General features: G+C 46.0%; 1 long non-coding RNA gene across 1 annotated transcript in view; it reads left to right on the top strand.

The window, feature by feature from the left end:
• The window catches only part of LOC144282466 (uncharacterized), a 39,249-nt gene extending 12,630 nt beyond the window's left edge, over nt 1-26,619 (top strand). Inside the window, exon 4 of the long non-coding RNA XR_013350900.1 lies at nt 24,576-26,619. This is a non-coding gene — a long non-coding RNA (uncharacterized LOC144282466). The remainder of the gene's footprint in view (nt 1-24,575) is intronic.
• Nucleotides 26,620-27,054: the final 435 nt, after the last annotated feature.

Genomic DNA, 27,054 nt, shown 5'->3' with positions numbered 1-27,054 from the left:
GGCCCAGGGCGCGATCCTGGAGACCCGGGATCGAATCCCACATCGGGCTCCCGGTGCATGGAGCCTGCTTCTCCCTCTGCCTGTGTCTCTGCGCCTCTCTCTCTCTCTGTGACTATCATAAATAAATAAAAATTAAAAAAAAAAATAGAAAGCTGAAACCACTGCTTCACATATGTCCACAAATCGAACACCTCCTAGAATTTTTCACCTTTATGGATTTTCATTCAGTAAAGGGAAAATAACCATACGTCCCTGAAGACTTTCAGTAGCAGGAATCAGCGGGAGTGGTCTGGAGATGTGTGCTGTCCGCATTACATCCTCCCTGCCTAATGTGCTGCTGATGACTTGACGCGAGGGCCAAGGGGGGCGAGCAGGACTAACCAAAGCTCGGTCCACGCTATTAAATCTCAGTTTTACCGTTAAAGGTAGTGCCCCAGGAGAAGAGACAGAGCCTTCCACTTGAGGGTGTGGTTTTCATGCAGGGTAAGCATTTTCAATGGAATCTGGTTTTATTGAACGAATAGTTTGGGGCTCCATGCACCTGGACGTTTTTGCGTGGGTGCAGTACTACTCGTGGGGCAGGACTTTGGCCCCTGAAACATCTTGGCTACAGTACAAAATACATCTTGTTTCCTTTACATCTTATTGTGACATTAAAACAGTTCAACAGCTACTCATATTCCAAACCAGCAAATAATTAAAGAGGAACCCATGTTGGTCTTCACTTAAAAAAACCATCTCTTTCTTATGTTGATCTGCTAAGTAATACTGAACTCTTTTTTTTTCTTTTTTATTAAAAAGATTTTTTTTGAACTCTTTTTTTTCATTGGCCTTCTTCCCTCACTGCCTTGGGTAAGACTAACTTGTGTTTTTAACATATCCAAGGACTTAAATTGAGAGGAGTCTATACTTTTTTTTTTTATCATGTTTTGAAATAACTTCTGTTTAAAAAGTCCTCAAGTGAAAGTCTAAATTATATTTCAATTGGCATGATTCATATAGAAAGCTGTCCCAAATACTTATCTTTACCTTGGTTGTGTAGACATGAGTCATACCTAACAGGATGATCTTTTTTTCTCGATTGCTATCACACTGTAAGTGTCGCTTTACCTATTCATTTATTCAACAAACATAGGGAACAGCAGACGCTATACTGGGCTGGGGACAGGAGGTGGATGAGGCATGTTGCACTGTGCATTATAGCTTGGACCACACCTTTGCATGTAGTACCTCACTTAAACCTTATTTAGACCTTGTGAACTAGACTTGGCAAGGGGAGGTATTTTGATTTTGTAGATGTGAAAATGAGGCATAAAGGGTCAGTCAATCAGTATGAAGTAGTAACAGATGCCAGATACTCTCATTTCATCTGCCTCTTAGGGTGGACCACCATTCTGATACCTGATTCCTGAGCTCGTGAGTAGATTATTTGTGGTTCGTCTAAGTCAATCACAAAAATGTTGAACTGAATTGGGTGCTGTCAGTTATGAAATCGGAAGAAAGCCATGGTTACAGAAGTCTTGAAGAACCGGTGTGAAGAATGTGGTTGAGATTAACCACAGACATAGTCGGACTAGACCAGGGGCTGGGTTGCCCATTCCGAACAGTCTGCTGCACCGTCTACTGGTCTTGTCATGCACGGCATAACGCAACACGGCTAGACCCGGTGGATCAAGGCTCTCTATTGCATGGAGAAGATCTTAGCCAGAGTCCAGGATCAGGGACCAAACCAGCCCCCCAGAGCGTGTGGTGAAGCCAGTCATGTCTCTACCTTCGTGGCCTGTCTAGGCCTGGGATGATATTCCCTGAGACACACTTAGCTAACACCTACATTTCCCACAGGCCTAGTTCAAACCCACTGTCTCCATAAGACCTGCGCAGATTACTCTATGGACACTACAGTGTGCACCCCTCCCGCTTCTTGTCCTGATCCTTTTCCTCTCCTTTGGTATGTATCACGTTTTAAGCTGCCCGATAATTTGCCTGTTGGCTATACTTAGTATAAGTTTACTATACTTGGAATATAGGCTCATTAAGGGCAGGTAGTTTTTTCTGTCTAGTTAACTGATATATCCCAAATATTTGGGCTACAGCTTGATGTGCACTAATGATTGACAGAGTAACTTATGGGAGTGACATTTTTTCAGCTACATTGATAAGCAGTTTAGATAATTCAACAGAAATGCCATGATCCTCAAAAAATTTTGTATTAAAACATATTCTTCTTATTTCCTTTAAGTTTCTGGAGCCACTTACGAATTCAGTTTTTTCAGCATGTTGTGCCACTCTGCCACAGCTCCTTCCTCTAAATGAATCATTCTGAAATCCTCTTAATTTTGTTCCACACCTTAGTCTTTTGGATTATTTTTATTATTTGATTATTATTATTATTTAAGAGCTGCAAAATCAAATTCTTGCAAGTACGTTAAATATTGTTTTTATCTTTTATGAACAAAGTCATTTTCATCCACAAATTCTCAGGCTCTTTCCATATATGATGAGTATTGGTGCAGAAGAGACTATTGGCTTAATGCCTACAAGGGTCTGGCTCTAGTTTCCCCCCCAACCACTGACCCTGTCCTTGAACAAAGACACAGTCTCTGTGATTAAATCATGGAATGGGATGACATGTGTTCACTCTTTTCTACATTCACAGGAGCGTAAATATTTCTCTCCAAATATTTCTCTCCACACTTCTTAGCCCATGGGGATTTCTCCCCTCTCCAAACTCCTGTAAGCCTTGAACATTTTGGTGGTTGGCTGGAATGCTGGGTGCATTCTAGAGGAACACAGGTGGATTGTTTTCTCCTGCAAGTAATCCGAATTGCTCCAATTCCTCAAAAATTACGTTCTCTAAGGAAACAGAAGCATTCTAGGATTTTGAAGAAAGGCTGGTGGGATATATTTAAGCTGGAATTGATCGCCATTGTGGTATTTTGCCCAAACAATTTCATCAGCTACAAAGGCAGGTATCGGTTTGACCCATATGAAGTAGTCATTATTTTAGAAAAAAAAAAAAAAAAAAAAGGACTCATGCCAGCAACTTCATATGATATGCTCTAGCATATATCTGTGTTTACATTCTATGTGGTGAGGAAATATTCTAGACTTTTAATCTTCATAGAAGGGCCCCCTTAGTCCATGGCCATTGCTCAAGAACTGAATTTCCCCGGAGGGATAACATCATTGTGAGTATGAAATCCCAGGGCTCAGGGGCTATCAGTTTTGGTGGAAACACCGAATCTTCAGGTAGTTAGGATGCTGGGGCCCAGGCATCCTGCCCTGGAACGCCTCCCATCCTACAGAGAGCTGCACAAACAGATGGATAAACGCCCAAGCCTTCACCTGGCCCCGCACACCCTCCTGGCTCCTCTGCCCTGTGCTTTGGGAGGCTAAATGAGCTTATTAGGCCCCTGCAGGGCAAAGGGCTTCCTGCACACTCATCAGATAGCAGCCTTTGCGGGAGTCAGCTTCCCAAGCAGGGGATGTGTCCCTGGCCTACTGGCCCTTTCCTCTTCCTTTGTTAGTTTAAATCTTTCCATGCAGCAGACCTTTTTTTTTTTTTTTTAGATTTTGTTTTTCCTTTTTGTGGAGACCAGTCAGCAGGTCCTGCTTTCAGCAAAACTGTGAAGTAGGCAAAGTCCCCTGGGCTTCCCCTCAACTTCCTGCTCAGAGTTGTCCGGGTCACCCCGGGCTCCCTGAGGCCACGGTCCCGGCCTTCACCCAGCGCCTGCCTGCTTGGGACGTCGGGTCCTGAGAGCGTCCTGACTCTGGGTGAGGATGCTCCGCCATTGATTAATGCTCTGGTGTGAGTTGCTGGGTGTCCACGCCACCACATTTGGTATTTATATCATCAGAGTGAATGCGGATTCGCTCAACTCCTGCGAACCTTTCTTGTTTCCTGTTTCCCTCGACGCTGGAGTCTGCCATTCCCACGGGGTCACCTGCGACCGGGGACCCGGCGGGGCGAGCGCTCCCGGCCCTGCTGCAGGTCGCGCTGGGTGGGCTTGCGGTGGCCGCAAGGGGCAAGGGTCCCCTGCCCCTCTGCGGCCGGTTTCCCGCAAGCGTTCGGACGTGTGGGTGCAGGTGACACGAAGCGTCCCAGCTTCTGGCTCCTGGAGGGTGGCCGCCTCGGCGCCGAAGGGCACCCACCCGGTGCGGCCACGGCAGGTCCTGCGCTGGCGGCCTGGGGCTTCGCCCTGCGGGTCCCGGAGACCCCTGGGCCTCTCCAAGGCCTCTGAGCCGGCGGGTCCTTGGCATCCCCGTGGCCACGCCCCCTACCTGGAATGCTCCTCCCTCTGCTTCCCAGGGTTCATTTTCCTCCTCATCGCGCATCCGGATGTCGCCTCACCGGGGAGCCACCCCAGCCAGCCCGATAGTCACTCGTGTTATCCCCGCACAGTAGCAGGGCCGTGTCCTCCCCTCAACGCAACCCAAGGTCCCCGGAAGCACTTTCCACGGGCGTCTCCCGGGCCTGGAACGGGCGTGTGATGCGCAGCAGACAGCCCGATTGCGAATCAATGTGCTGGGCACGCACCACACCATGTAATGCGCTCAAAGTTCGCAGGAGGAACTACTGTCAGTCATTCTCTGTATTTTGTAAATAATCAGAAGACAGAGGCAAGCCGAGTTCTTTAAGGCCCGCTGCATAAGCCCTGCGCCCCTGTGCGAAATGCAAATACACAGCCCCCTTGTTAACAAAACAGGTAAGGGGCTCCCGGGGGGGGGGGGGCTCGGCGGTGGAGGGTCTGCCTTTGGCTCAGGGAGTGACCCCGGGGCCCTGGGATCGAGTCCTGCATCGGGGTCCTCGCAGGGAGCCTGCTTCTCCGCCTGCTTGTGTCTCTGCCTCTCTCTCTGTGTATCTCAGGAATAAATACATAAACTCTTAAAAAAAAAAAACAATTAAGAATTTCAAGACAGAGGCAGTGGGGCGGATGGAAGGGTGTGCAGAACTAGGAACCTTGAACAGGGCGGTGACATATTACAGAAGGTAAGTCTCAGGGAAAAGGCGGAATGTGGGACGGATTTCCCGGAGGCCGGGAGTTTGCCGCGTGGTTACCCGGGACGTTCCAGGCGAGGAGCAGGGATGCAGGGATGCAGGGATGCAGGGATGCAGGGATGCAGGGATGCAGGGATACCAGTGGCCGTCGGGGTGGGGGGGATGGAATGGGAAACGGGAGCCAGAAGGGAAGTGTTCAGCGAGGATTCTGGGTGCCATAGGAGGACTTGAGTGGAGGAAAGCCAGACTCTGCCTTCCTGAGGGAGACATCCCGCCGCAGCGGGAGGAGCGGCCCGGGAGGAGCCCGGACACTGCCCCGCAGGCTGAGAGACAGGCCAGGCCAGCGACCGTGGGGGCCTGAGCCTCCGTGGGAGCCGCGGAGGTGCGCGAAGGAGTTGGCTTCCTGCGATAGTCCCAGTGAGGGGGCCCCAACTTGGAGAAAGTGAGGATGGGGGTGCCCCCGAAAGAGAGGAGTCAAGGATGACGCCCACGGTTTGGGCCCAAGTAGCTCAAAGAATGAAGTTGCCTGGCGGGAGGGCAGAAGCCCAGCAGGCTGTGGGGGGCACCGAGGAATTCAGTCTTGGATAGGATTCATGTGACATGTCTGGATACCCGCTCGGAGCCGTCGGCTTGGAGCTGTCCCGGTGTCGTTGAACAAGCCAGCCCAGAGCCAGGGGGTCCTGGCAGAGTATGCCTGTGAGGTTCGTCAACGCCGCGGCTCCTATTGGAAGCCCTGGGACAGGGACTATCCCCACGGGAGGGGATGCTGAGGGCACAGCAGCCTGAGTCCTGACCATACGGGGGCAGGCGCCGTCCGGGGAGCCATGCTCACCTGTGTGGGGTGGTGGGGCAGGTGCAGCGTGGTGGGGATGGACAGGCCTCTGGACTCAGTGTGGTAGCCCTAGGGGAAGCTGATGAGAGCCATTCCAGCAGGGAGGTAGGAAAGAACACCTCAGTGGGAGTTGGCTTGAGAAGGAATGAGGGGGAGGAGAATGGGACTACAAGGATTTGTCTTTCCTCTGGTTCTGTGCAAGTAAAGAGCAGAGAAACAGGCTGGAACTGGCAGGAGTGGGAGGGGGTGTTTGCAAATGAGTCAAGAAAGACATTTAAAACATGAGAGGAACAGGCATCTTTATGTGCTGAAGGGAGCATTCCAAAAAATAGGGAAAAAAATGGATGATGAGCACAATCAATGTGCATATTAAAAACTCTCCTTATGTCTGTCATGCTAATGAATCACCAGTCTGGAGGTGGGAAGCGGTGCTTCACCTGTGGCCTGCAGGCAGATGTTTTGAGGCTTTCACATGTTAACCAGCTTTCCCCAGTGCTCCTATTCTAGACAGAACGGAGATAAGTTGTAACCAGGCCCCACGATGACGATGACGGTCAAAGCTAACATGTGGCTACCCACACACCGGCCGTGTTGTTCATCTGGGGTAATTTAACGTGTAGCCAGGCAGTCGGTGCCTGGACACTGAAGACCCAGGCCCCAGCTACGCCCCTGCTCTCCCTCTGACATCCCCAACTCCTTGTGCTCCCCACGGAGGCCCAGCCCCAACCAGTTCTCAGGGGCTCCAGCGGCCCCCGCCCATGGGTTCCCTCGGCCCTGCAGGATCCACGTCCTCCTTCGGGGGGACCCAACCGCACCTCCTGCACCTCCCGCACCAGCGGGCACCTGCGGCTCTGTCTGTCGCAGTGACCCCATGTGGACACAGCAGCAGTGATGGTCCCTGCCACAGTGAGGGGTCTGTGCACCAGCCCATTGGCCTCTGGGTTCGGGTGGCACAATCCCCGAGGTTTGTAGACTCTCAGGGGCCAGGCTGCAGTGGAATCTCAGAGAAACACATGATAGATTTCATGTCAAACAAGGTTCTTGGGGCCTTGAGAAGCGGTTTGAGAAAGTAAATGGTTGCCTCCAGCCTGTGAGCAGCTCTCGCTGGTTACATTTAGGGAAGTGAAAGCAGCACTTCTGACCTTGTACAAGGTTCTCCTTCTGCCACCATCCAGGAGGATTTTCAGGAACAATCAAGGTAAAATGGAACTTTGGATCTTTGGTACTTTTGGTTCGTGTGCATTTCTGGTTGCTGATATGTGACACTTCTCGGGTTCAGAAAGGCCGTGTCATTGAGGTGAGTTTGTGTGTCTGTTCTGGGGGGTAAAATAATTTATTTTTCCCCTACAATCCCAAGCCAATTAAAGTAGGAGGAGAGGTGGGTATGGAGGCAAGAGGGCTGTGGAGAAAAAGACGGGGGGTGGTGAGGGCAAAGGGCACGACTGGGGTCTGATATGTCACAGAGTAACTACCACGAGACCTCATTATAGTCTTCCTACCCACGATGCACTCTTCTCTGCATTGACATAAGTTACCCCGCACATCTGCCCCATCTCGGGAGGTAGGGACTAGTTCTGCTCTTCGTTTATCAGTGAGGAAACTAAGGCATCATTTACTCACGGGCCACTGACAGTTCCTGAGGTTCAAATCTAGGCAGTCAAGCTGAAGACTCTGAATACTTAAACTTTCCTTCTGCTGCCTCTCGGACATCCACAGGATTGGGAGGACAGGAGAGCACAGTTCACTGGTAGCCAACCGTAACAGTATATAACTCAGAAAACTTTAGTAGCAAAAAAAGAAAACCCAAGTCAAAAGGGCTGATGCCCAAAGGAAATTGATTGGTTCAAAACAGATGAAAAGTCCAGTGATAGGTCTGGCATCAGGCATGGCTTGATCTAGGATTCAAATGATGTCCCCAGGATCCATGTCTTAGCTCTGGGTTCTGCAGATTGGCGTCATTCTCAGACTGTTTACTGGTCCCAGTATTCCAGGAACACTTCCTCCGTATAACCAATCAATGGGGGATCTTTTCCCCAGAATTCCAGCAAAATTGACTTTGTGCATCACTGACTCTGATTAAAGTAAATGCCCAGACGGGCTTCCTGTTGACTAAATCCAACATCTCCTTCTGTGTAAGACTAGACTACATTTCTCAGGCTCTCTTATGGTTAGATGTGGCCATGTGACCCATCCTGGCTGATAAATCTGAGTAGAGGTGAGATGATCCTGAGGCATCCTTTTCTTTCTGGCTGGCAGGAGTGGAGACAGCCCCGGGAGTGATGTCGAAGCCATGTATATTGACGGCTGGATCCACCAAAGAGAAAAAGCCTGGGTCTCTGAATCACTGTATAGGGGACAACTCACCTTCCAGTTAGGACTCGATTCATGTGGGCAAGAAATAAACCCCTATTACATTAAAACCATGGGGATTTTAGTGTTTAGTTTCTAGCTTCATTTTTAATGTTTTGGTTTTGGTTTTTTATTTTGTTTTGTTTTATGAAACAGCTTGCCGGTGTGGCTAGAGTAATGGAACACACATAAACCAATTGGGGTCCATCCCCGGGACAAGGAAAGGGGCTCTCCACTAAGTCACATAGCTGAGAACAGGGATGAGGTGGTTTCTTGGAGGAGCTTCAGTTATTGGTACTAGAAGCTGATGGGGATGCTAAATGATGAGCCATAAGGGCAAACTGGGGCCAGGAGGCTGGTGCCAGATCTGTCACCTAGGATATGTGGGTGTGGTACCCAGCAGCCTTCTGAGACAGCTGGTCTACCCCTGGGAGGCCCTGCTTCAGCTCCTCAGCCATCCTGTCTTGCCAGCACCTAGCGTAAGACTTCTTAGCACAGGATACCTGCTGAGCTCTGTGGGCAAAGGCAGATCGAGGATGAGCCTGGGCCTTCACAGAGCCTGTGCCCTCTTGGGGAAAGGCAGGCATTCACATTTATGCTAGGAATTTTGATGGAAGTTTTAGCAAATGATTGTGTTCATATAAGCCAACCAAAGCCCCAGCCATATCTAACCTCAAGTTTTATTTAGTTTTTGTTGTGAAAATGACTGTGCTTGTTGATCTCTCTGAGGGTTGAGATCTGTTTTTCTTTCTTTTTAAAGGTTTATTTATTTGAGAGAGAGTGAGTATGAGACTGAGAGAGCATGAGTAGGGGGAGGGATACAAGGAGAAGCAGACTCCCTGTGGAGCAGGGAGCCTAAGGTGGAACTCAACCCCAGGACCCCGGGATCATGACCTGAACCGAAGGCGGGTGCTTCACTGACTGAGCCCCCTGGGCGCCTGAGGTCTATTGCTTCTTATCACAAGACTGGGAATCAAATGCATTCTTTTCCTTTGCTACGGTGAGAGGCAAATGCACCATTTTGGAGTCTGCCCCTTTTATTCTCTGTTCTTTATATTATCTCAATGTAAACTTAATGTATCTTCCACCGTCACCAGCTTCCTCTCTCCTTCTCCTGCTTGAATAGGACAGAGGATGGGATACTTGGAGCCAACTGGCAGGAACCCAGGACTGTTGTGTCTGATTTACAAGTGATATTTATGTCCTATTCATTCCCAACAATGGCACAAGCCATTCCCCAGGACAATAATAGAGCTGACACATCAATATGGAGTGGTTGTGACTTCATGAAGACCTTTGAGAGGTTGGGGCCAACAATAAATCAGCTGCTTCCTAACTATTCATACATTCAGTTCATTTTTTTCGATACATGTTTACTGATGACCTACTATGTGCCAGAGGCTCTTCTAGGCGCATTGTCTTCTTTCTGGCCCGGGGGTCAGCAAAGTATTTTCTTTTTAAGATTTTGTTTTTAAATGACCTCTACACCCAGTGTAGAACTTGAACTCACAACCCCGAGATGAAGAGTTGCATGCTGCACCTATTAAGCCAGCCAGGAGCGCCAGCAAACTTTCTCTGTAAAGGGCCAGGGAATAAATATTTTAGGTTTTGTAGGTCCTAAGTCCTGTTGGGCAGCTAGTACCCTCCGCCACTGTGATGCAAAAGCCACCACAGACAATGTGTAAACTGAGTGGAGTTTATTGTGTTTCAGATAAAACTTTATTCACCAAAGCAGACAGTGGGCTTGGATTTGCCCTGTGGGGCCTCATTTATTGATCCCTATTCTAACCTAATTCTAATCACATTTCAGCCCTATCCTTTATGAGATTTTGTCTTCCTTTTCCTCCCAGAATAGCGGAGCAGGAAAGCCAGGAGCACATCCCTGGATCAAGTCAACTGAGATCTGATTCCAAAAGCTCTGCAGTCTCTCATTCAGTAACCATCATAACAACGACAGTACTATCAGCAGTAGTGACCATTATACAGCTGTTACTGTGCCAATCAGTGCTTATAACCACTTTTCAAAGAGTAACTCATTTTCTCTGATTAGAGAAATGGATTGGCCCTGATAAAGAGGAGGGAACGAAGGTAGACATATGTGTATATATATATATGCAAACACTTGCTTTCAGCTATTGTTTTTTAGTATCACATATATTTGGTGAGATAAGTAATACCTAGTATTCCCTGGGTTCTTACAAGGTGCCCGATGTTGGGTGGGGTGCTGTTCATGCCTCATCCCACTCAGCCTCCCTGTAGCCCTCTGGGGAAGGTACGATTTTTTACATAAAATGGATTTTTTATATCCATCTTCTAGCTGAGGAACTTGGAGCTTCAAGTGGGTCAATGACTTGTCCCATCAAGCAAGTGTGGACTTGGGACTTGTTCATGCCTCCAAAGCATATCTCTAAACGGCTTTGCCATAAGAACTTGCTCATGTTAGAGGAGGATTAATTAAATCCACCAGATAAGAGTGTGGGTTTCACTGTGATTGTCTTTTATTTTTAATTATTTTAATTCCTGTACCGGGGTGAGCTTCTTGGACTGCAGGCCGTGAGGTGGCCAGGTGTCTGGTGCTGTGGCATTCTGGTGACTGCCCTTTGCGAGCACAGTGCCTTAGAGGCCTCATTAAATCAACAGGACAATGGGACGCATTGAGACACAAGTGCAGCTGCTCCGCGGAGGAATGTGGTCTGGGGCTTGATCAGGGGAGTGGGCGGTGGGTGTGCTAGGCAGAGGGCACCGGGCCTTCCCTCCGCGGACAGCTGACAGCCTCCCTGTGAGCTGGGAAGAGTGGTCTCACCCACAGAGTAGATCTCGAAAGCTGCCTCTTTTACTGTCTTTTTGTTGTGTGGCTCAAAAGAGCCTCTCAGCTGGGGTGATTGCTGTGGACAAAAGGGAATCTCCCTAAGTGGGGCTGAGCAGGCTGCCTGGCCAGCCCTACTCAACTCAGGGGCCTCTACTGAGCATGGATGTGGAGTAGGAATTGGAGTGCTTGGGTCTCCTGGACATTTCACACAAAGGTTCTCCTGGGTCATGCACCTGTCTTGAGGAAACACCAAGCCTCCAAGTAAGTAGGTTGCTTGGTGGCTGCCTGGCCTCCTCCGGGTGCAGCATGCCCTTGGTGTTATGTGGAAAGAGAGGTTTCTCTGTTTCTCTCAACTCAAAGTTATAGAAAGCCTCAAATGACTCTTTTCTAGATGCAGGAGCTCAGATTATTGGAGAGATAGTGGAAATTATAATGATTAGGTTTCAGAAAATCTGAACCTTAGATTCAGTTCGGTCCCTAAAACACTATGTAACCTTGGATTGGTCTTCTCAGCCATTTAGATCCTAGCACCTTAATCTGTTAAATAATGGGGTTGACATAGACTACTTTAAAAATCCCTTTATAAATGTGATGTCTGCATATCAATGACCTTAGAAAAAAATTTAAATTGTTTTAGATATTGCTAGAGAGAAATCATAATGTGAGAGGAAAATAAAAGTATATCTTATACCTATAGCAAGATCTGTGGATTGAGACTGGTCATAAATCTTGGGGTGGAAATGGAAATATGAAAGAATGAAAGCCAGTTTTTTAGTATAAGTATGTCCCCAGTACAGCATAGGAAAAAAAGATATGGGGGTGCCTGGGTGGCACAGTCGGTTAAGGATCTGACTTTTGGTTTCAGCTCAGGTCATGATCTTAGGGTCATGAGATAGAGCACTGTGTCGAGCCCCATGTCAGGGTCTGTGCTCAGCAGGAAGTCTGCCTGAGATTCTCTTTCCCTCTCCCTCCTGCTCACAAGCACTCTCTCTCTCTCTCTCTCATAAATAAATAAATAAAATCTTAAAAAATGATTTGCTGTTTATCTGAAATTTAAATTTAATTGGGTGTAACTGGGAGTCCTGTACTTTTATTCGCTAAAGCTGGCTACCCTATCAGGAAGAAAAATTATAATATTCTTAATCGAAGGAAAGAGAAGGAAAGGGTCACAGAGACACAAAAGAAACAGGCCCATTACACAGGGAAGCTGGCTGTAGATCCTTCAAGGAGCATGTGTTATGGGGTAGCAGTCTGGAGGAGAGACTGTCACCTGGTCCCCGTTCTTTACCTCTTCTTTTATCCATGACTTTTGTAATGCAACTTTGTAGAACCCTCCCTGCTTGACCTTGAGCTCTGGCATAGGTTTGGCTCTTGCAGATGTGATGCCAGCAGAGACTTGAAATTGTCTCAAGTAATGAGATTTGATCTTCTGATCCACTGCCACAGCCCTGAGAATGTGCCAGGCACAGCCTGCTGAAGAATGAGGGACAAGTGGAGCAGAGCTAAGTTATCCCAATAGCCTTAGCCGCAACCAGTCTACATCAGCTGACAGGAGGCTGGACTATCAGATGCTCAAATGAGCCGAGACAAGATAGCGGAACCCCCAAGCCAAATCCCAGCTGAGCTCAAATGTGTCAGCAGCAAATGCCCATTGTTATATGACAACGAGGTTTTGTGGTTATTTGCTATGACATGGACTCTGGGAACTTGACTTCTGTGATAGCTCTTCACTGTCAAGCACGTGCCTAGTACAACTGGGACCTCCCTCCAAGGCAATTCTAGAGCTTTCTAGGATGGATTGTAATTGGCTCTAGCAACTATGGGAACTGACAAGGGAACCAGAGAACTCTGGGACACACTCCTGGGACTGGACCAGAGCCAGATAGACTTGAGGCTGCGGCCCCAGAGATGTGCCCATCGGCAAGTCAATCCTCTGTTGGACACAGGGCAGTGCTCTGCGACTGGAAAGAACATGAATGCTGATCAGGAGCACACAGCCGATGCAGGAGAAGTTGAATTAGCCTGCTAAGTCTTAGAAGAGATGGTGGGAAAATCCATTGATCAAGCAAATCCATGTGTATTGCTTGTTGTAGTAAAGGACACCGCTCGGTTGACAGTCTTAATAACATCAGAGACAGGAGGCGCTGCCTCAAGGCAAGAGATTTAAGGTGTTTGGAGGTCTGACATGTGGGTCTTTCAGAGCAGGGTGCACGTGGGTGCACCTGGAGATTCAGTGGTGTAGGATGGGTGCACACAGCAGGGTGAGGTTCAGAAGTGAGCTTTGGGGAGTAAGCAGTGTTTTGATGACCCTGGCTGGGAATTCTGAGAAAGGGCCTATCTCTTGTTAAGTAGTCTATTGTTCGGATAAATGGATTTTCAGAAAGTTCCTGGAACAAACAACTGAGTTGTTTGGATCTTCATCTTCCAGGACTAGAAATTTCTGAAATAGTAAAGTCGTGTTGATACCAAGTGTGGCAGGGCTGAGTCACGCTGCCAGAGACCATCAGCTATGTTGTGGTGGACGCTTTCTATTCTCTAGAGTCAGTCAAACCCGCGTCCCCACTGAGTGGGCTGGGAAGTTACGAGACTTCTCTTAATGTCCTCCCTGCACTGGTACAGTGAGGATCGTGATAGTTCCTTTGGGGAAGTGTTGTTGTGAAGACCAAAGGCGCGGAAGCAGGGGATGTGCTTACACAATGCCAGGTTTGCAGGAAATGCTCGCTAAACGGAGACCATTTCCAGATTGCAACCACCAGAGAATCAAATGACTTTAGCAACAGCTCTGAGGTGTAAGGTTTTGATTAATCCAACTGCTGGAGTGAGAAAGGAAGAGAATGTAACAGCTCTGCCCAGAACACATACCTTGGCATCAGCAATTGAGTTTAATGTGTGAGACACCTGGATAGACTGAGAAGGTGAAAATTAAAATGACGTATATACAATTTCATGGAAAGAAACTTTTAGTATAATAAATCATTTCTGTAAAGCTTGACTCAGAGATCTCCTACAGTAGAATATACAATAATTGTTTACTTTAGAATTTCTAGAAGGAATACAGTCCATTGACTCATTTTGGACTTCTGATGGTGAAAACCATAAGATAACAAATCTGTGGTGTTTAAGAGTTTATTTTTTTTTTACTTAATTATATTCTTCATTTTATTTTATTTTATTTATTTATTTTTTATTGGTGTTCAATTTACCAACGTACAGAATAACCCCCAGTGCCCGTCACCCAATCACTCCCACCCCCCGCCCTCCTCCCCTTCTACCACCTCTAGTTCGTTTCCCAGAGTTAGCAGTCTTTACGTTATGTCTCCCTTTCTGATATTTCCCACACATTTCTTCTCCCTCCCCTTATATTCCCTTTCACTATTATTTATATTCCCCAAATGAATGAGAACATATAATGTTTGTCCTTCTCCGACTGACTTACTTCACTCAACATAATACCCTCCAGTTCCATCCACATTGAAGCAAATGGTGGGTATTTGTCGTTTCTAATGGCTGAGTAATATTCCATTGTATACATAAACCATATCTTCTTTATCCATTCATCTTTTGATGGACACCGAGGCTCCTTCCACAATTGGCTATTGTGGCCATTGCTGCTATAAACATCGGGGTGCAGGTGTCCCGGCGTTTCATTGCATCTGTATCTTTGGGGTAAATCCCCAACAGTGCAATTGCTGGGTCGTAGGGCAGGTCTATTTTTAACTCTTTGAGGAACCTCCACACAGTTTTCCAGAGTGGCTGCACCAGTTCACATTCCCACCAACAGTGTAAGAGGGTTCCCTTTTCTCCGCATCCTCTCCAACATTTGTTGTTTCCTGCCTTGTTAATTTGCCCCATTCTCACTGGTGTGAAGTGGTATCTCATTGTGGTTTTGATTTGTATTTCCCTGATGGCAAGTGATGCAGAGCATTTTCTCATATGCGTGTTGGCCATGTCTATGTCTTCCTCTGTGAGATTTCTGTTCATGTCTTTTGCCCATTTCATGATTGGATTGTTTGTTTCTTTGGTGTTGAGTTTAAGAAGTTCTTTATAGATCTTGGAAACTAGCCCTTTATCTGATATGTCATTTGCAAATATCTTCTCCCATTCTGTAGGTTGTCTTTTAGTTCTGTTGACTGTATCCTTTGCTGTGCAAAAGCTTCTTATCTTGATGAAGTCCCAATAGTTCATTTTTGCTTTTGTTTCTTTTGCCTTCGTGGATGTATCTTGCAAGAAGTTACTGTGGCCGAGTTCAAAAAGGGTGTTGCCTGTGTTCTCCTCTAGGATTTTGATGGAATCTTGTCTCACATTTAGATCTTTCATCCATTTTGAGTTTATCTTTGTGTATGGTGCAAGAGAGTGGTCTAGTTTCATTCTTCTGCATGTGGATGTCCAATTTTCCCAGCACCATTTATTGAAGAGACTGTCTTTCTTCCAATGGATAGTCTTTCCTCCTTTATCGAATATTAGTTGTCCATAGAGTTCAGGGTCCACTTCTGGGTTCTCTATTCTGTTCCATTGATCTATGTGTCTGTTTTTGTGACAGTACCACAGTGTCTTGATGACCACAGCTTTGTAGTACAACCTGAAATCTGGCATTGTGATGCCCCCAGATATGGTTTTCTTTTTTAAAATTCCCCTGGCTATTCGGGGTCTTTTCTGATTCCACACAAATCTTAAAATAATTTGTTCTAACTCTCTGAAGAAAGTCCATGGTATTTTGATAGGGATTGCATTAAACGTGTACATTGCCCTGGGTAACATTGACATTTTCACAATATTAATTCTGCCAATGCATGAGCATGGAATATTTTTCCATCTCTTTGTGTCTTCCTCAATTTCTTTCAGAAGTGTTCTATAGTTTTGAGGGTATAGATCCTTTACCTCTTTGGTTAGGTTTCTTCCTAGGTATCTTATGCTTTTGGGTGCAATTGTAAATGGGATTGACTCCTTAATTTCTCTTTCTTCAGTCTCATTGTTAGTGTATAGAAATGCCACTGATTTCTGGACATTGATTTTGTATCCTGCCATGCTACCGAATTGCTGTATGAGTTCTAGCAATCTTAAGGTGGAGTCTTTTGGGTTTTCTATGTAGAGTATCATGTCATCGGCGAAGAGGGAGAGTTTGACTTCTTCTTTGCCAATTTGAATGCCTTTAATGTCTTTTTGTTGTCTGATTGCTGAGGCTAGGACTTCCAGTACTATGTTGAATAGCAGTGGTGAGAGTGGACATCCCTGTCTTGCTCCTGATCTTACGGGAAAGGCTCCCAGTGCTTCCCCATTGAGAATGATATTTGCTGTGGGCTTTTCATAGATGGCTTTTAAGATGTCGAGGAATGTTCCCTCTATCCCTACACTCTGAAGAGTTTTGATCAGAAATGGATGCTGTATTTTGTCAAATGCTTTCTCTGCATCTAATGAGAGGATCATATGGTTCTTGGTTTTTCTCTTGCTGATATGATGAATCACATTGATTGTTTTACGAGTGTTGAACCAGACTTGTGTCCCGGGGAAAAATCTTACTTGGTCATGGTGAATAATTTTCTTAATGTATTGTTGGATCCTATTGGCCAGTATCTTGTTGAGAATTTTTGCATCCATGTTCATCAGGGATATTGGTCTGTAATTCTCCTTTTTTGGTGGGGTCTTTGTCTGGTTTTGGAATTAAGGTGATGCTGGCCTCATAGAACGAATTTGGAAGTACTCCATCTCTTTCTATCTTTCCAAACAGCTTTAGGAGAATAGGTACGGTTTCTTCTTTAAACGTTTGATAAAATTCCCCTGGGAAGCCATCTGGCCCTGGACTCTTGTGTCTTGGGAGGTTTTTGATGACTGCTTCATTTCCTCCCTGGTTATTGGCCTGTTCAGGTTTTCTATTTCTTCCTGTTCCAGTTTTGGTAGTTTGTGGCTTTCCAGGAATGCGTCCATTTCTTCTAGATTGCCTAATTTATTGGCATATAGCTGTTCATAATATGTTTTTAAAATCGTTTGTATTTCCTTGGTGTTGGTAGTGATCTCTCCTTTCTCATTCATGATTTTATTAATTTGAGTCTTCTCTCTCTTCTTTTTAATAAGGCTGGCTAATGGTTTATCTATGTTATTAATTCTTTCAAAGAACCAACTCCTGGTTCTGTTGATCTGTTCCACAGTTCTTCTGGTCTCGATTTCGTTGAGTTCTGCTCGAATCTTTATTAACTCTCTTCTTCTCCTGGGTGTAGAATCTATTTGCTGTTTTTTCTCTAGCCCCTTAATGTGTAAGGTTAGCTTTTGTATTTGAGTTCTTTCCAGTTTTTGAATGGATGCTTGTATTGCGATGTATTTCCCCCTTAGGACTGCTTTTGCTGCATCCCAAAGATTTTGAACGGTTGTATCTTCATTCTCATTAGTTTCCATGAATCTTTTTAATTCTTCCTTAATTTCCTGGTTGACCCTTTCATCTTTTAGCAGGATGGTCCTTAACCTCCACGTGTTTGAGGTCCTTCCAAACTTCTTGTTGTGATTTACTTCTAATTTCAAGGGCATTATGGTCTGAGAATATGCAGGGTCGATCCCAATCTTTTGGTATCGGTTCAGACCCGATTTGTGACCCAGTATGTGGTCTATTCTGGAGAAAGTTCCATGTGCACTTGAGAAGAATGTGTATTCAGTTGAGTTTGGATGTAAAGTTCTGTAGATATCTGTGAAATCCATCTGGTCCCGTGTATCATTTAAAGCTCTCGTTTCCTTGGAGATGTTGTGCTTTGAAGACCTATCGAGTATAGAAAGAGCTAGATTGAAGTCACCAAGTATAAGTGTATTATTATCTAAGTATTTCTTCACTTTGGTTAATAATTGATTTATATATTTGGCAGCTCCCACATTCGGGGCATATATATTGAGGATTGTTAAGTCCTCTTGTTGGATAGATCCTTTAAGTATGATATAGTGTCCCTCTTCATCTCTCACTACAGTCTTCGGGGTAAATTTTAGTTTATCTGATTTAAGGATGGCTACCCCTGCTTTCTTTTGAGGACCATTCGAATGGTAAGTGGTTCTCCAACCTTTTATTTTCAGGTTGTAGGTGTCCTTCTGTCTAAAATGAGTCTCTTGTAGACAGCAAATAGATGGGTCCTGCTTTTTTATCCAGTCTGAAACCCTGCGCCTTTTGATGGGATCATTAAGCCCATTCACATTCAGAGTTACTATTGAGAGATATGAGTTTAGTGTCATCATGATATCTATTCAGTCCTTGTTTTTGTGGATTGTTCCACTGAACTTCTTCTTAAAGGGGAATTTTAAGAGTCCTCCTTAAAATTTCTCGCAGAGCTGGTTTGGAGGTCACATATTCTTTCAGTTGCTGCCTGTCTTAGAAGCTCTTTATCTCTCCTTCCATTTTGAATGAGAGCCTTGCTGGATAAAGTATTCTTGGTTGCATGTTCTTCTCATTTAGGACCCTGAATATATCCTGCCAGCCCTTTTTGGCCTGCCAGGTCTCTGTGGAGAGGTCTGCTGTTACCCTAATACTCCTCCCCATAAAAGTCAGGGATTTCTTGTCTCTTGCTGCTTTAAGGATCTTTTCTTTATCTTTGGAATTTGCAAGCTTCACTATTAAATGTCAAGGTGTTGAACGGTTTTTATTGATTTTAGGGGGGGGGATCTCTCTATTTCATGGATCTGAATGCCTGTTTCCCTTCCCAGATTAGGAAAGTTTTCAGCTAGAATTTGTTCAAATACATATTCTGGCCCTCTGTCCCTTTCGGCGCCCTCGGGAACCCCAATTAAACGTAAGTTTTTCTTCCTCAGGCTGTCGTTTATTTCCCTTAATCTATCTTCATGGTCTTTTAATTGTTTGTCTCTTTTTTCGTCAGTTTACCTCTTTGCCTTCAACTATCTTCTATGTCACTCACTCGTTCTTCCACCTCGTTAACCCTCGTCGTTAGGACTTCTAGTTTGGATTGCATCTCATTCAATTGATTTTTAATTTTGCCTGATTAGCTCTAAATTCTGCAGTCATGAAGTCTCTTGAGTCCTTTATGCTTTTTTCTAGAGCCACCAGTAGCTGTATAATAGTGCTTCTGAATTGGCTTTCTGACATTGAATTGCAATCCAGATTTTGTAACTCTGTGGGAGAGAGGACTGTTTCTGATTCTTTCTTTTGAGGTGAGGTTTTCCTTCTAGTCATTTTGCTCAGTGCAGAGTGGCCAAAAGCTAGTTGTCTTGGGAAAAGGAGAAAAAGAAGAGAGAAAGAAGGAAAGAGAAGAGAAAGATGAAAAAAAAAGGAAGAGAAAAACAAAAAAAAAAAAAAAAGAAGAAGAAAAAGAGAAAGAAAATAAAGGAAAAAAAGGGGGTGGGGGAAGGAAACAAATCAAAAAGCAAAACAAAACAAAACAAAACAACAACAAAAAAAAGAAAGAAAGAAAGAAAGAAAGAAAGAAAAGAAAGAAAGAAAGAAAAAAAGAACCACCGGGGAGTATCTTCTGATTCTGTATACTTTGAGTCCCTTGACTTCCTCTGGAACTTGTCCGTCTAGCTGGTCTTCTGGGGGAGGGGCCTGTTGTGCTGATTCTCAGGTGTTAGCAGTTGGGGGAGCTGCTGTGCCCCTGCCTGGTGCAGGGCTCAGTAGGGGTTGTTTACCCCGTGAGGCCGCAGGAGGAACAGCCCCAGTGGCGGGGCAGCTCTGGAAACGTGGATTCAGCTCCGGCAGGAACTCCGTCTGCAGGGCCTGGAGGCTCCGGGCGGGGCCGCTGATCTGCTCAGCTCGGGGCAGGAGCGTCCTCGCTGTCCTGGGCCCTCCCTGCCTCTGCCTGGCCCGGGGGGAGGCCGGATTCTGGGCTGTGTCCCGGCGCCCTGTGCTCCGGAGCCTGCGCTGGTGGATTCGGGCTCCCGGCTGCGCAGCCCCCTCCGCGGAGCCGCCCCCGAGCCCCTCCGAGCTGCTCCTGGAACCGCGCAGCCCCCTCCGCACGGAGCCTCTTCCTCTGCCCGAGCCCCTCCGAGAGCTGCTCCCGGGGCCGCGCAGCCCCCTCTGCGGAGCCGCCGCCCGAGCCCCTTCAGCTGCTCCGGGTCCCGCCGGGTCCCGCCGTGCGCGCTGCAGCCCTTAGGGAGCTCGGCGCACTCTCCTGGGCGCGCAGTTGCTGTTACTGTCCCCGGGAGCCCGAGGGCATCCCCGCCCTCCTGGGTCCTGCTTCAACTCCCTGCGAGCCCCCTTCCGCCCGGGAAGGTCGGTGCAGCTCCTGCTCCTCCAGGACGGGGTTCTCCTGTCCTGGGGACACGCCCCGGCCTCAGCCCGGCTCCTCGCGGGGCCCCTCCCCCTTGGAGGCCTTTTGTTTCTTTATTTCTTTTTCCCCGTCTTCCTACCTTGATAGAAGCGCTAACTCTTCTCACTGTAGCACTCCAGCTGTTCTCTCTTTAATTCTCAGGCCGAATTCATAGATTTTCAGGATAATTTGAAGGTTTTCTAGGTAATTTGGTGGAGACAGGTGATTTGGGGACCCTACTCTTCCGCCATCTTCAGGATGTTCCCTGTTTAAGAGCTTATATGTGTGGTAATTTGTTTCAGAGGTGAGAAGATATTAAGATGGAGGATCCATATTTTTAAAAAGTATAAATAGGTCCTGAGACTAAAACATTTGAAAAGTATAGCCCCAGAGGATCTAGATAAACACTATACGAATGAAAAAGAAATAGGGAGAAAGGCAAAGATGCAGCTGGGGGCCATGGCTCAAGAGCGCCAAGGGCCCTGTATTTCATTTTTCAAAAGTGTGGATGTGGTTACTTGTCTGCTTTGTTTGTTTTAAAATTGTATTTATTTTAGATAATCTCTACACTCAACATGGGGCTTGAACTCACAATCCCGAGATCAAGAGTCACATGCTCCTCCAACTGGGCAGCCAGAAGCCCCTGTCTGTTGTTTTGATTTTTGTTTTAAGCAGGGCAGCACTTTTTTTTAAACCAAAAGGGAGCTCAACAGATAAAATCCACAGAGCTGGCACTGCTTTGGTTTAAGTAAGAAGGGCAGGAGCCCCTCACCATTCCACAGACGCTTAAAAGTTCCCTTGAAGTGCAGTGTGAAGACTCCTGCTTTAGGCCAGGGTCTCTGGATCTTAAGTCACGTTAGCATTTTCCCCCCATGGATCACCTTGGGGGAGGAAGGATTCAAAGGTGATAAAGAATGGAGATCTGTGTCTTTTGCCCATTTCATAGACATGGCCAACAGGCACATGAGAAAATGCTCCACATCACTTGCCATCAGGGAAATACAAATCAAAACCACAATGAGATACCACCTCACACCAGTGAGAATGGGGATAATTAACAAGGCAGGAAACAACAAATGTTGGAGAGGATGTGGAGAAAAGGGAACCCTCTTACACTGTTGGGAATATGAACTGGTGCAGCCACTCAGGAAAACTGTGGAGGTTCCTCAAAGAGTTAAAAATAGACCTGCCCTACGACCCAGCAATTGCACTGCTGGGGATTTACCTCAAAGATACAGATGCAGTGAAATGCTGGGACACCTGCACCCCGATGTTTCTAGCAGCAATGTCCATAATAGCCAAACTGTGGAAGGAGCCTCGGTGTCCATCGAAAGATGAATGGATAAAGAAGATGTGGTTTATGTACACAATGGAATATTCCTCAGCCATTAGAAACGACAAATACCCACCATTTGCTTCGACGTGGATGGAACTGGAGGGTATTATGCTGAATGAAATAAGTCAATCGGAGAAGGACAAACATTATATGGTCTCATTCATTTGGGGAATATAAAAAATAGTGAAAGGGAATAAAGGGGAAAGGAGAAAATGTGAGTGGGAAATATCAGAGAGGGAGACAGAACATGAGAGACTCCTAACTCTGGGAAACGAACAAGGGGTGGTAGAAAGGGAGGTGGGCGGGGGTTGGGGGTGACTGGGTGAGGGGCACTGAGGGGGGCACTTGATGGGATGAGCACTGGGTGTTATTCTATATGTTGGCAAATTGAACACCAATAAAAAATAAATAAAAAAAAAAGAATAGAGATTTGCAGAAAGACAGGATGGGGGTAGGGCCTGACTTAAAGAAATGAAGGTTGGCTTGAAAATGAGGTGACTGAATTGAGAAGTATTTTAGGTTGAAACTCAGTCATATCTGTTGTTGAATGAACACTGTGGGTGAGGAGGGAGGGTAACTCATGCCACCCCCCCGATTTCTGTCTTAGAGGACTAAATGACAGTGACTAACATAGGGCTTTTGAGCCTACTGTTCCTTTTGCTTTGAGTGCTCCCATTTTCCAAACAGATAAAGAAGAAGCCTCTGATAAAGTAAGACTCACAACTCACCTTGTGGAGGATGGTGTGATGGTTAATTTTATGCATTAACCTGACTGGGCTGAGAGGTGCCCCCCAGTTGGTAACACATTGTTACTGGGTGTCTCTGTGAGGGTGTTTCTGGAAGACATTAGCATTTGAAACTGTAGACTGATTAGGGCTCTTCCTCACCAGTGTGGATGGGTATCACCCAGTCCACTGGAGACTAAGTCCACCCAGTCTCCAGTCCACTGGAGAGTATGAAGGTACAAGAGGGGTGAACTTGGTCTCTCCTTGAGCTGGGACACCCATATTCTCATGCCTTTGAACACAGTCCTGCCGGCTCTTGGTTCTTTAGACTCAGACTTAGACCATTGGCATTCTTGGCTCTTTGGCCTTCAGGTTTTGGTAGGACCTACACAGACATCTTTCCTGGGCCTCCACCTGCAGTTGATGGGACTTCTAAGCCTCACAACCACACGAGCCAGTCCCTCCTAATAATTCTCTTTCCCTGTGTCTCTACGTGTCCTCTTGGTTCTGTCTCCCTGGAGATCCCTGACTAATGTATATAGTTGTCCAGGTTCTTACCCTGTGGAGGCCGAGAAAATTAAGGCCATTCCACTTTAAGTTCAGCGTTATCACAAGTACAGCCATCCCAGGCCCCTGTGAATAAGAGCTGAACATTACCTTACTTCAGTTACAGGAAGAAAACAGCTTACAGCTTAACGTCCTAGAAAGCCCCATATTAGAATAAAAACAGAGCCCGAGCCAAGGGCAGGAAGCCCCTATTAGAATGAGAACAGAGCTCAATGCCCTTGAAGGCCCCATATCAAAATGTAAACAGAACTTGAGAAATTCTCGCCCCCCCTCCTGGAGGTCCCCTAGACCAGCCCTTAAAACGAAGCTGAAACCCACCTCGGGGTCCAAGTCCCTGCTCTGCTGTGTGGGGTATACTTGGACCCAAGCTCGAGCTTGTAAATAAACCCTCGTGTGTTTGCATCGGTTCGGCTCCTCGGGTGGTTTCGGATTTGTGATCTTGGGCACAACAACCCTAGTCATTATGACTCAGCCCTGAACTTCAGGCTGTGAGAGTTCAGCGTCGAGAGGGTAATAGCTGGGCAGGAGTAACAAAACCATAATGTAGGTATTATTTTTGAGTGTTTATAATGTTCCTGACTATAAGGAATCAAGGAAGGTCTAAATATCCCCATTCAGAGATGAAACTGAATTTTTGAGGGGCCAGGTATCCCTCCTGTTGGGAACTTGATATGGGATACAGTCAGGTTTTGAACCCAGGGCTGTAGGACTCTAGAGCTCGGTTCTTCCCACCAGCACAGGCTGTATCTCAAGGCAACACCCCCAACTTTGTTAGGTTGTGTCTCTCAGCAGCAATTGCAGGTTGCTGGAGCCCCACCCACGTCCCTGGGCCTCCCTACATTGGTGCAGAGGCCTAACTTCCAGCTGCTCTTCCTGCATTGCTTTCCCGAAGGCTGCTCCATGGCACACAGAACAGACGAGAAGTGTGGAGATCGAGGGCAGGGGGCGAGGACGAGTGAACTTGGGGGAGGAAGGGGTGCTAATCCACACACCTCCATAGATTTCAGCCAGGGCCAGCAAGACTTGGTGTGTGAACACCCTAGCTCTCTGGGGGTGTAAATCCAAGACTCGCGTTCCGCAGTAACAGGGCTTTTAAAGCCTCCTTGTGCGTATGAACACTTATGGTTTTGTTCAAAATCCTATTCTGACTCAAGTAGTTTCCAGGCGGGACCTGAGACCGGATGTCTCTAACCGGATCCCAGGCAGTGCCAGTGGCTATGACCTTGAAAAGCACCCAGCATTTCCTCACTGGCCTCCCAGATCTTACTTTCCTGGTTCCCACAGGGTATTTCCCACTGTCCTAAATGTACCTGAGTCCTGGCTTCAGGGCTGCTGTCTGGAGAACTCAAACTAGGGTAACACTTTATGGAGTTTGCTTAGTTATTGACCTTCCATCAGGCGGAAGCTCCTAAGGTGCATTTAGCTGAGTAGCACAGAACTTATTTGCAACTCTTGGGCCCCAGGCCAGATTTCGGCTTGCCCTCCCCTCCCCATCACTCCTCCCTCCCTTTCCTTTCAAGGCCTTACTTGATGTTTATTTTAGCCAAAGTCATCTGCATCAGAGGTGGGTGAGTCACAGCACCTGGCCTGGGTAAGTTCGAGGTATTTTGGAGCCCAAAATACCTGGGCCGTATATGTATTGCCCACAGTTGCTTTGGGAGCTACCTCCACCTAAGACAGAGATCATATGGCCTACAAAGTAAAAAGTGTTTTCTCTTTTGTCCTTTACAGGAAGTTTGCTGATGGCCAGAACGTCATAAAAACAGGTGATTTGCTCCATTCCATTTCTCAATCCTCCTCTCACCCAACCTGGAATAGCTTCTTCCTGAAGGCTTTGCTGCCTACCAGCCTCAGGTTGGTGTTAGGGGAAGAGCACTGGACTAGGAGTCAGGAGCCTCCTGGTCTGAGTCCTGGGTTGTCACCTTCCACCCGGAGGATGATGGGAAAATCAGCTCTCTAGAGCTCCGTGTCTCCTCTGTGAGATGAAGGGCCACCCCAGATGGGAGTTGTAGGAACTTGCCGAATCAAAAGAACCACCTAGGCACTTCCTAGAAACAGGTTCTCGGGCTCCCATCTTGACCGTAATGAGCAAGTGGGGCCAGGGTGGGGCCTGCGAATCTGCACATTTGCCAAGCAAGCCCGAGAGCTTAGGAACCACTGATCTAAACCATTTCCAATGAACTTCTGGTACTAAAATGTCATGTGGCTATAAATAATGTTAGTGAAATGGACCTCCTCTGTGGATATACATATTTGTGCATGAATATTTTTATTTGTGCTGTGTTGCTGGTGAAGGAGCTGATCTTATGATTGTCTCTTTGAATCTTTCAGAAGGGGTGTGGGACGTCCCTTGAGGTTACAGGTTTTCCTTGTAGACTGTGTTGCTTGAAGAAGCCTTTTATTTGTTTTAAGGACTACAGTACTATTTATACCATACCTGGGGGAGGATGGATAACTAACCGAAGCTTGAGAGTCTTACTCTTTCTTGTATTATCCAAATGTTCATTTCTGTGTTCAGAACGAATGAGAAGAGATAGGAATAGATTAGGGTTCTCCACCAGGGGTGGTCTGTGCCACCCAGCATCTAGTAGGTAGAGGCTGTGGAACACCCTACAGTGCACAGCACAGCACCTACAACAGAAGTACCCAGCCCTGAATAGCAACAGCCCTGAGGTTGAGAAACACTGGATTAGACCTGGCTACTCATTAACAACATTTTTGAGGGTGTGAGTGGACTTAGAGGACTGTACTGAGTGCCCAGTATTCCTACTTCCAGCACTGTCTCTTCTGTGAAGACTTCCCAGACTTCACGGAACTCCCAGAGAGGCAGCTCGTTTTCACCTTTCTCCTGCAACTACCAATCACACCCTGTGGCAAATGTTCATTTGTCTTCTCTCCTCTATTATTCAACTTCTCCAAAAACAAAGGACGAATAGGATCTCTATAGACATGTAGAAAGAGAATTATGATGAAGGATTGCCTCATGTGATTATGGAGGCTGAGAAGTCCCACGATCTCTGTTTGCGAGCTGGAGACCCAGGAAATCCAGCAGTGTAGGCCTAGTTCAAAAATGTCAGAGGTAAGGAAGAAATAGATTCCTACATTCTTGAGAAGAGGAGCTATTTGATGGAAAAAAATGAAGCTATAGCAGCTCATTTCATACCAAAATAAGTTCATAGATGTTAGCATTTAAATATAAAAATCCAAAATCATAAGTGAAAGAGAAAAATGTACATAAATAGTTAAGTGATTCTAGAGAGTGGATTTCCTTTTATTAAAAAAAAGATTTATTTGTTTGTTTATTTATTTATTTCAGAGAGAGAGAGCACGTGTGCACAAGGGCACGTGCGTGAGTGGAGGGAGGGGCAAAGGGAGAGACTCTTTAAGCAGACTCCCCACTGAACACCAAGCCTAATGCAGGGCTTGATCTCATGACCTTGAGATAATGACCCCAGCTGAAACCAAGAATCAGACACTCATCCGACTGAGCCGCCTCTAAAGAATGGATTTCTATGAACAAAAAAAGGTGAAAGAAATATTAATAAAACTGAGGACAGTTGTCATAAATATTAAGGACAAAAATTGAATAACAAATATAATAAGCACTTATATCCAAAATATGTTATCATGACATTAATATCACATTAATAAGAAAGCACAGCCTAATATGAGGTGAAGAACAGAGAATTTGCAACCATGTTATTTGATAAATATGGTGCTATTTGATAGACACACAGATGTTTAACTTTATTAGCCAGTAAAAAAATATAAATAAAAAGAGATATAATTTCCAACTGTAAAATTTTAGGCAAAGTTTCAATAATAATAATAATTTTTGAGAAGGTATAATATATAGATTATTTATGTATGTATGAACAAGTGTAGAAATAATTGAAATAAAGTAAATCCTTCAAAATATTAATTCTGTATCATCCATGGATGAGATTATAGGTGATTTGAATTTTCTTTCTTAATACATCTTGGGGGGCATTTTGTAACAAGCAAATATTTATTACGTTTATATGTCATACAAGAGTAGTTTTTTAAAAAAGTTCTGATATCATAAAGCCATAGAATTACTAGAATATCATTTCTGAGAAGCACAGGCCATTTTTCAGATGGAAAAACGAGGATCTAGAAAGTGAGTTGCTGTCCCTGTAAAACTGGCTGTCAGCAGCGCTATTAGAGACGGCCTTAAAATGATGAAAGA

This window comes from Canis aureus, chromosome 13 (assembly GCF_053574225.1).
Source record: "Canis aureus isolate CA01 chromosome 13, VMU_Caureus_v.1.0, whole genome shotgun sequence".
Lineage (NCBI taxonomy): Eukaryota > Metazoa > Chordata > Mammalia > Carnivora > Canidae > Canis > Canis aureus.
The sequence above is the reverse complement of the archived record's forward strand: the minus strand, read 5'-3'. Positions and strand labels throughout refer to the sequence as shown.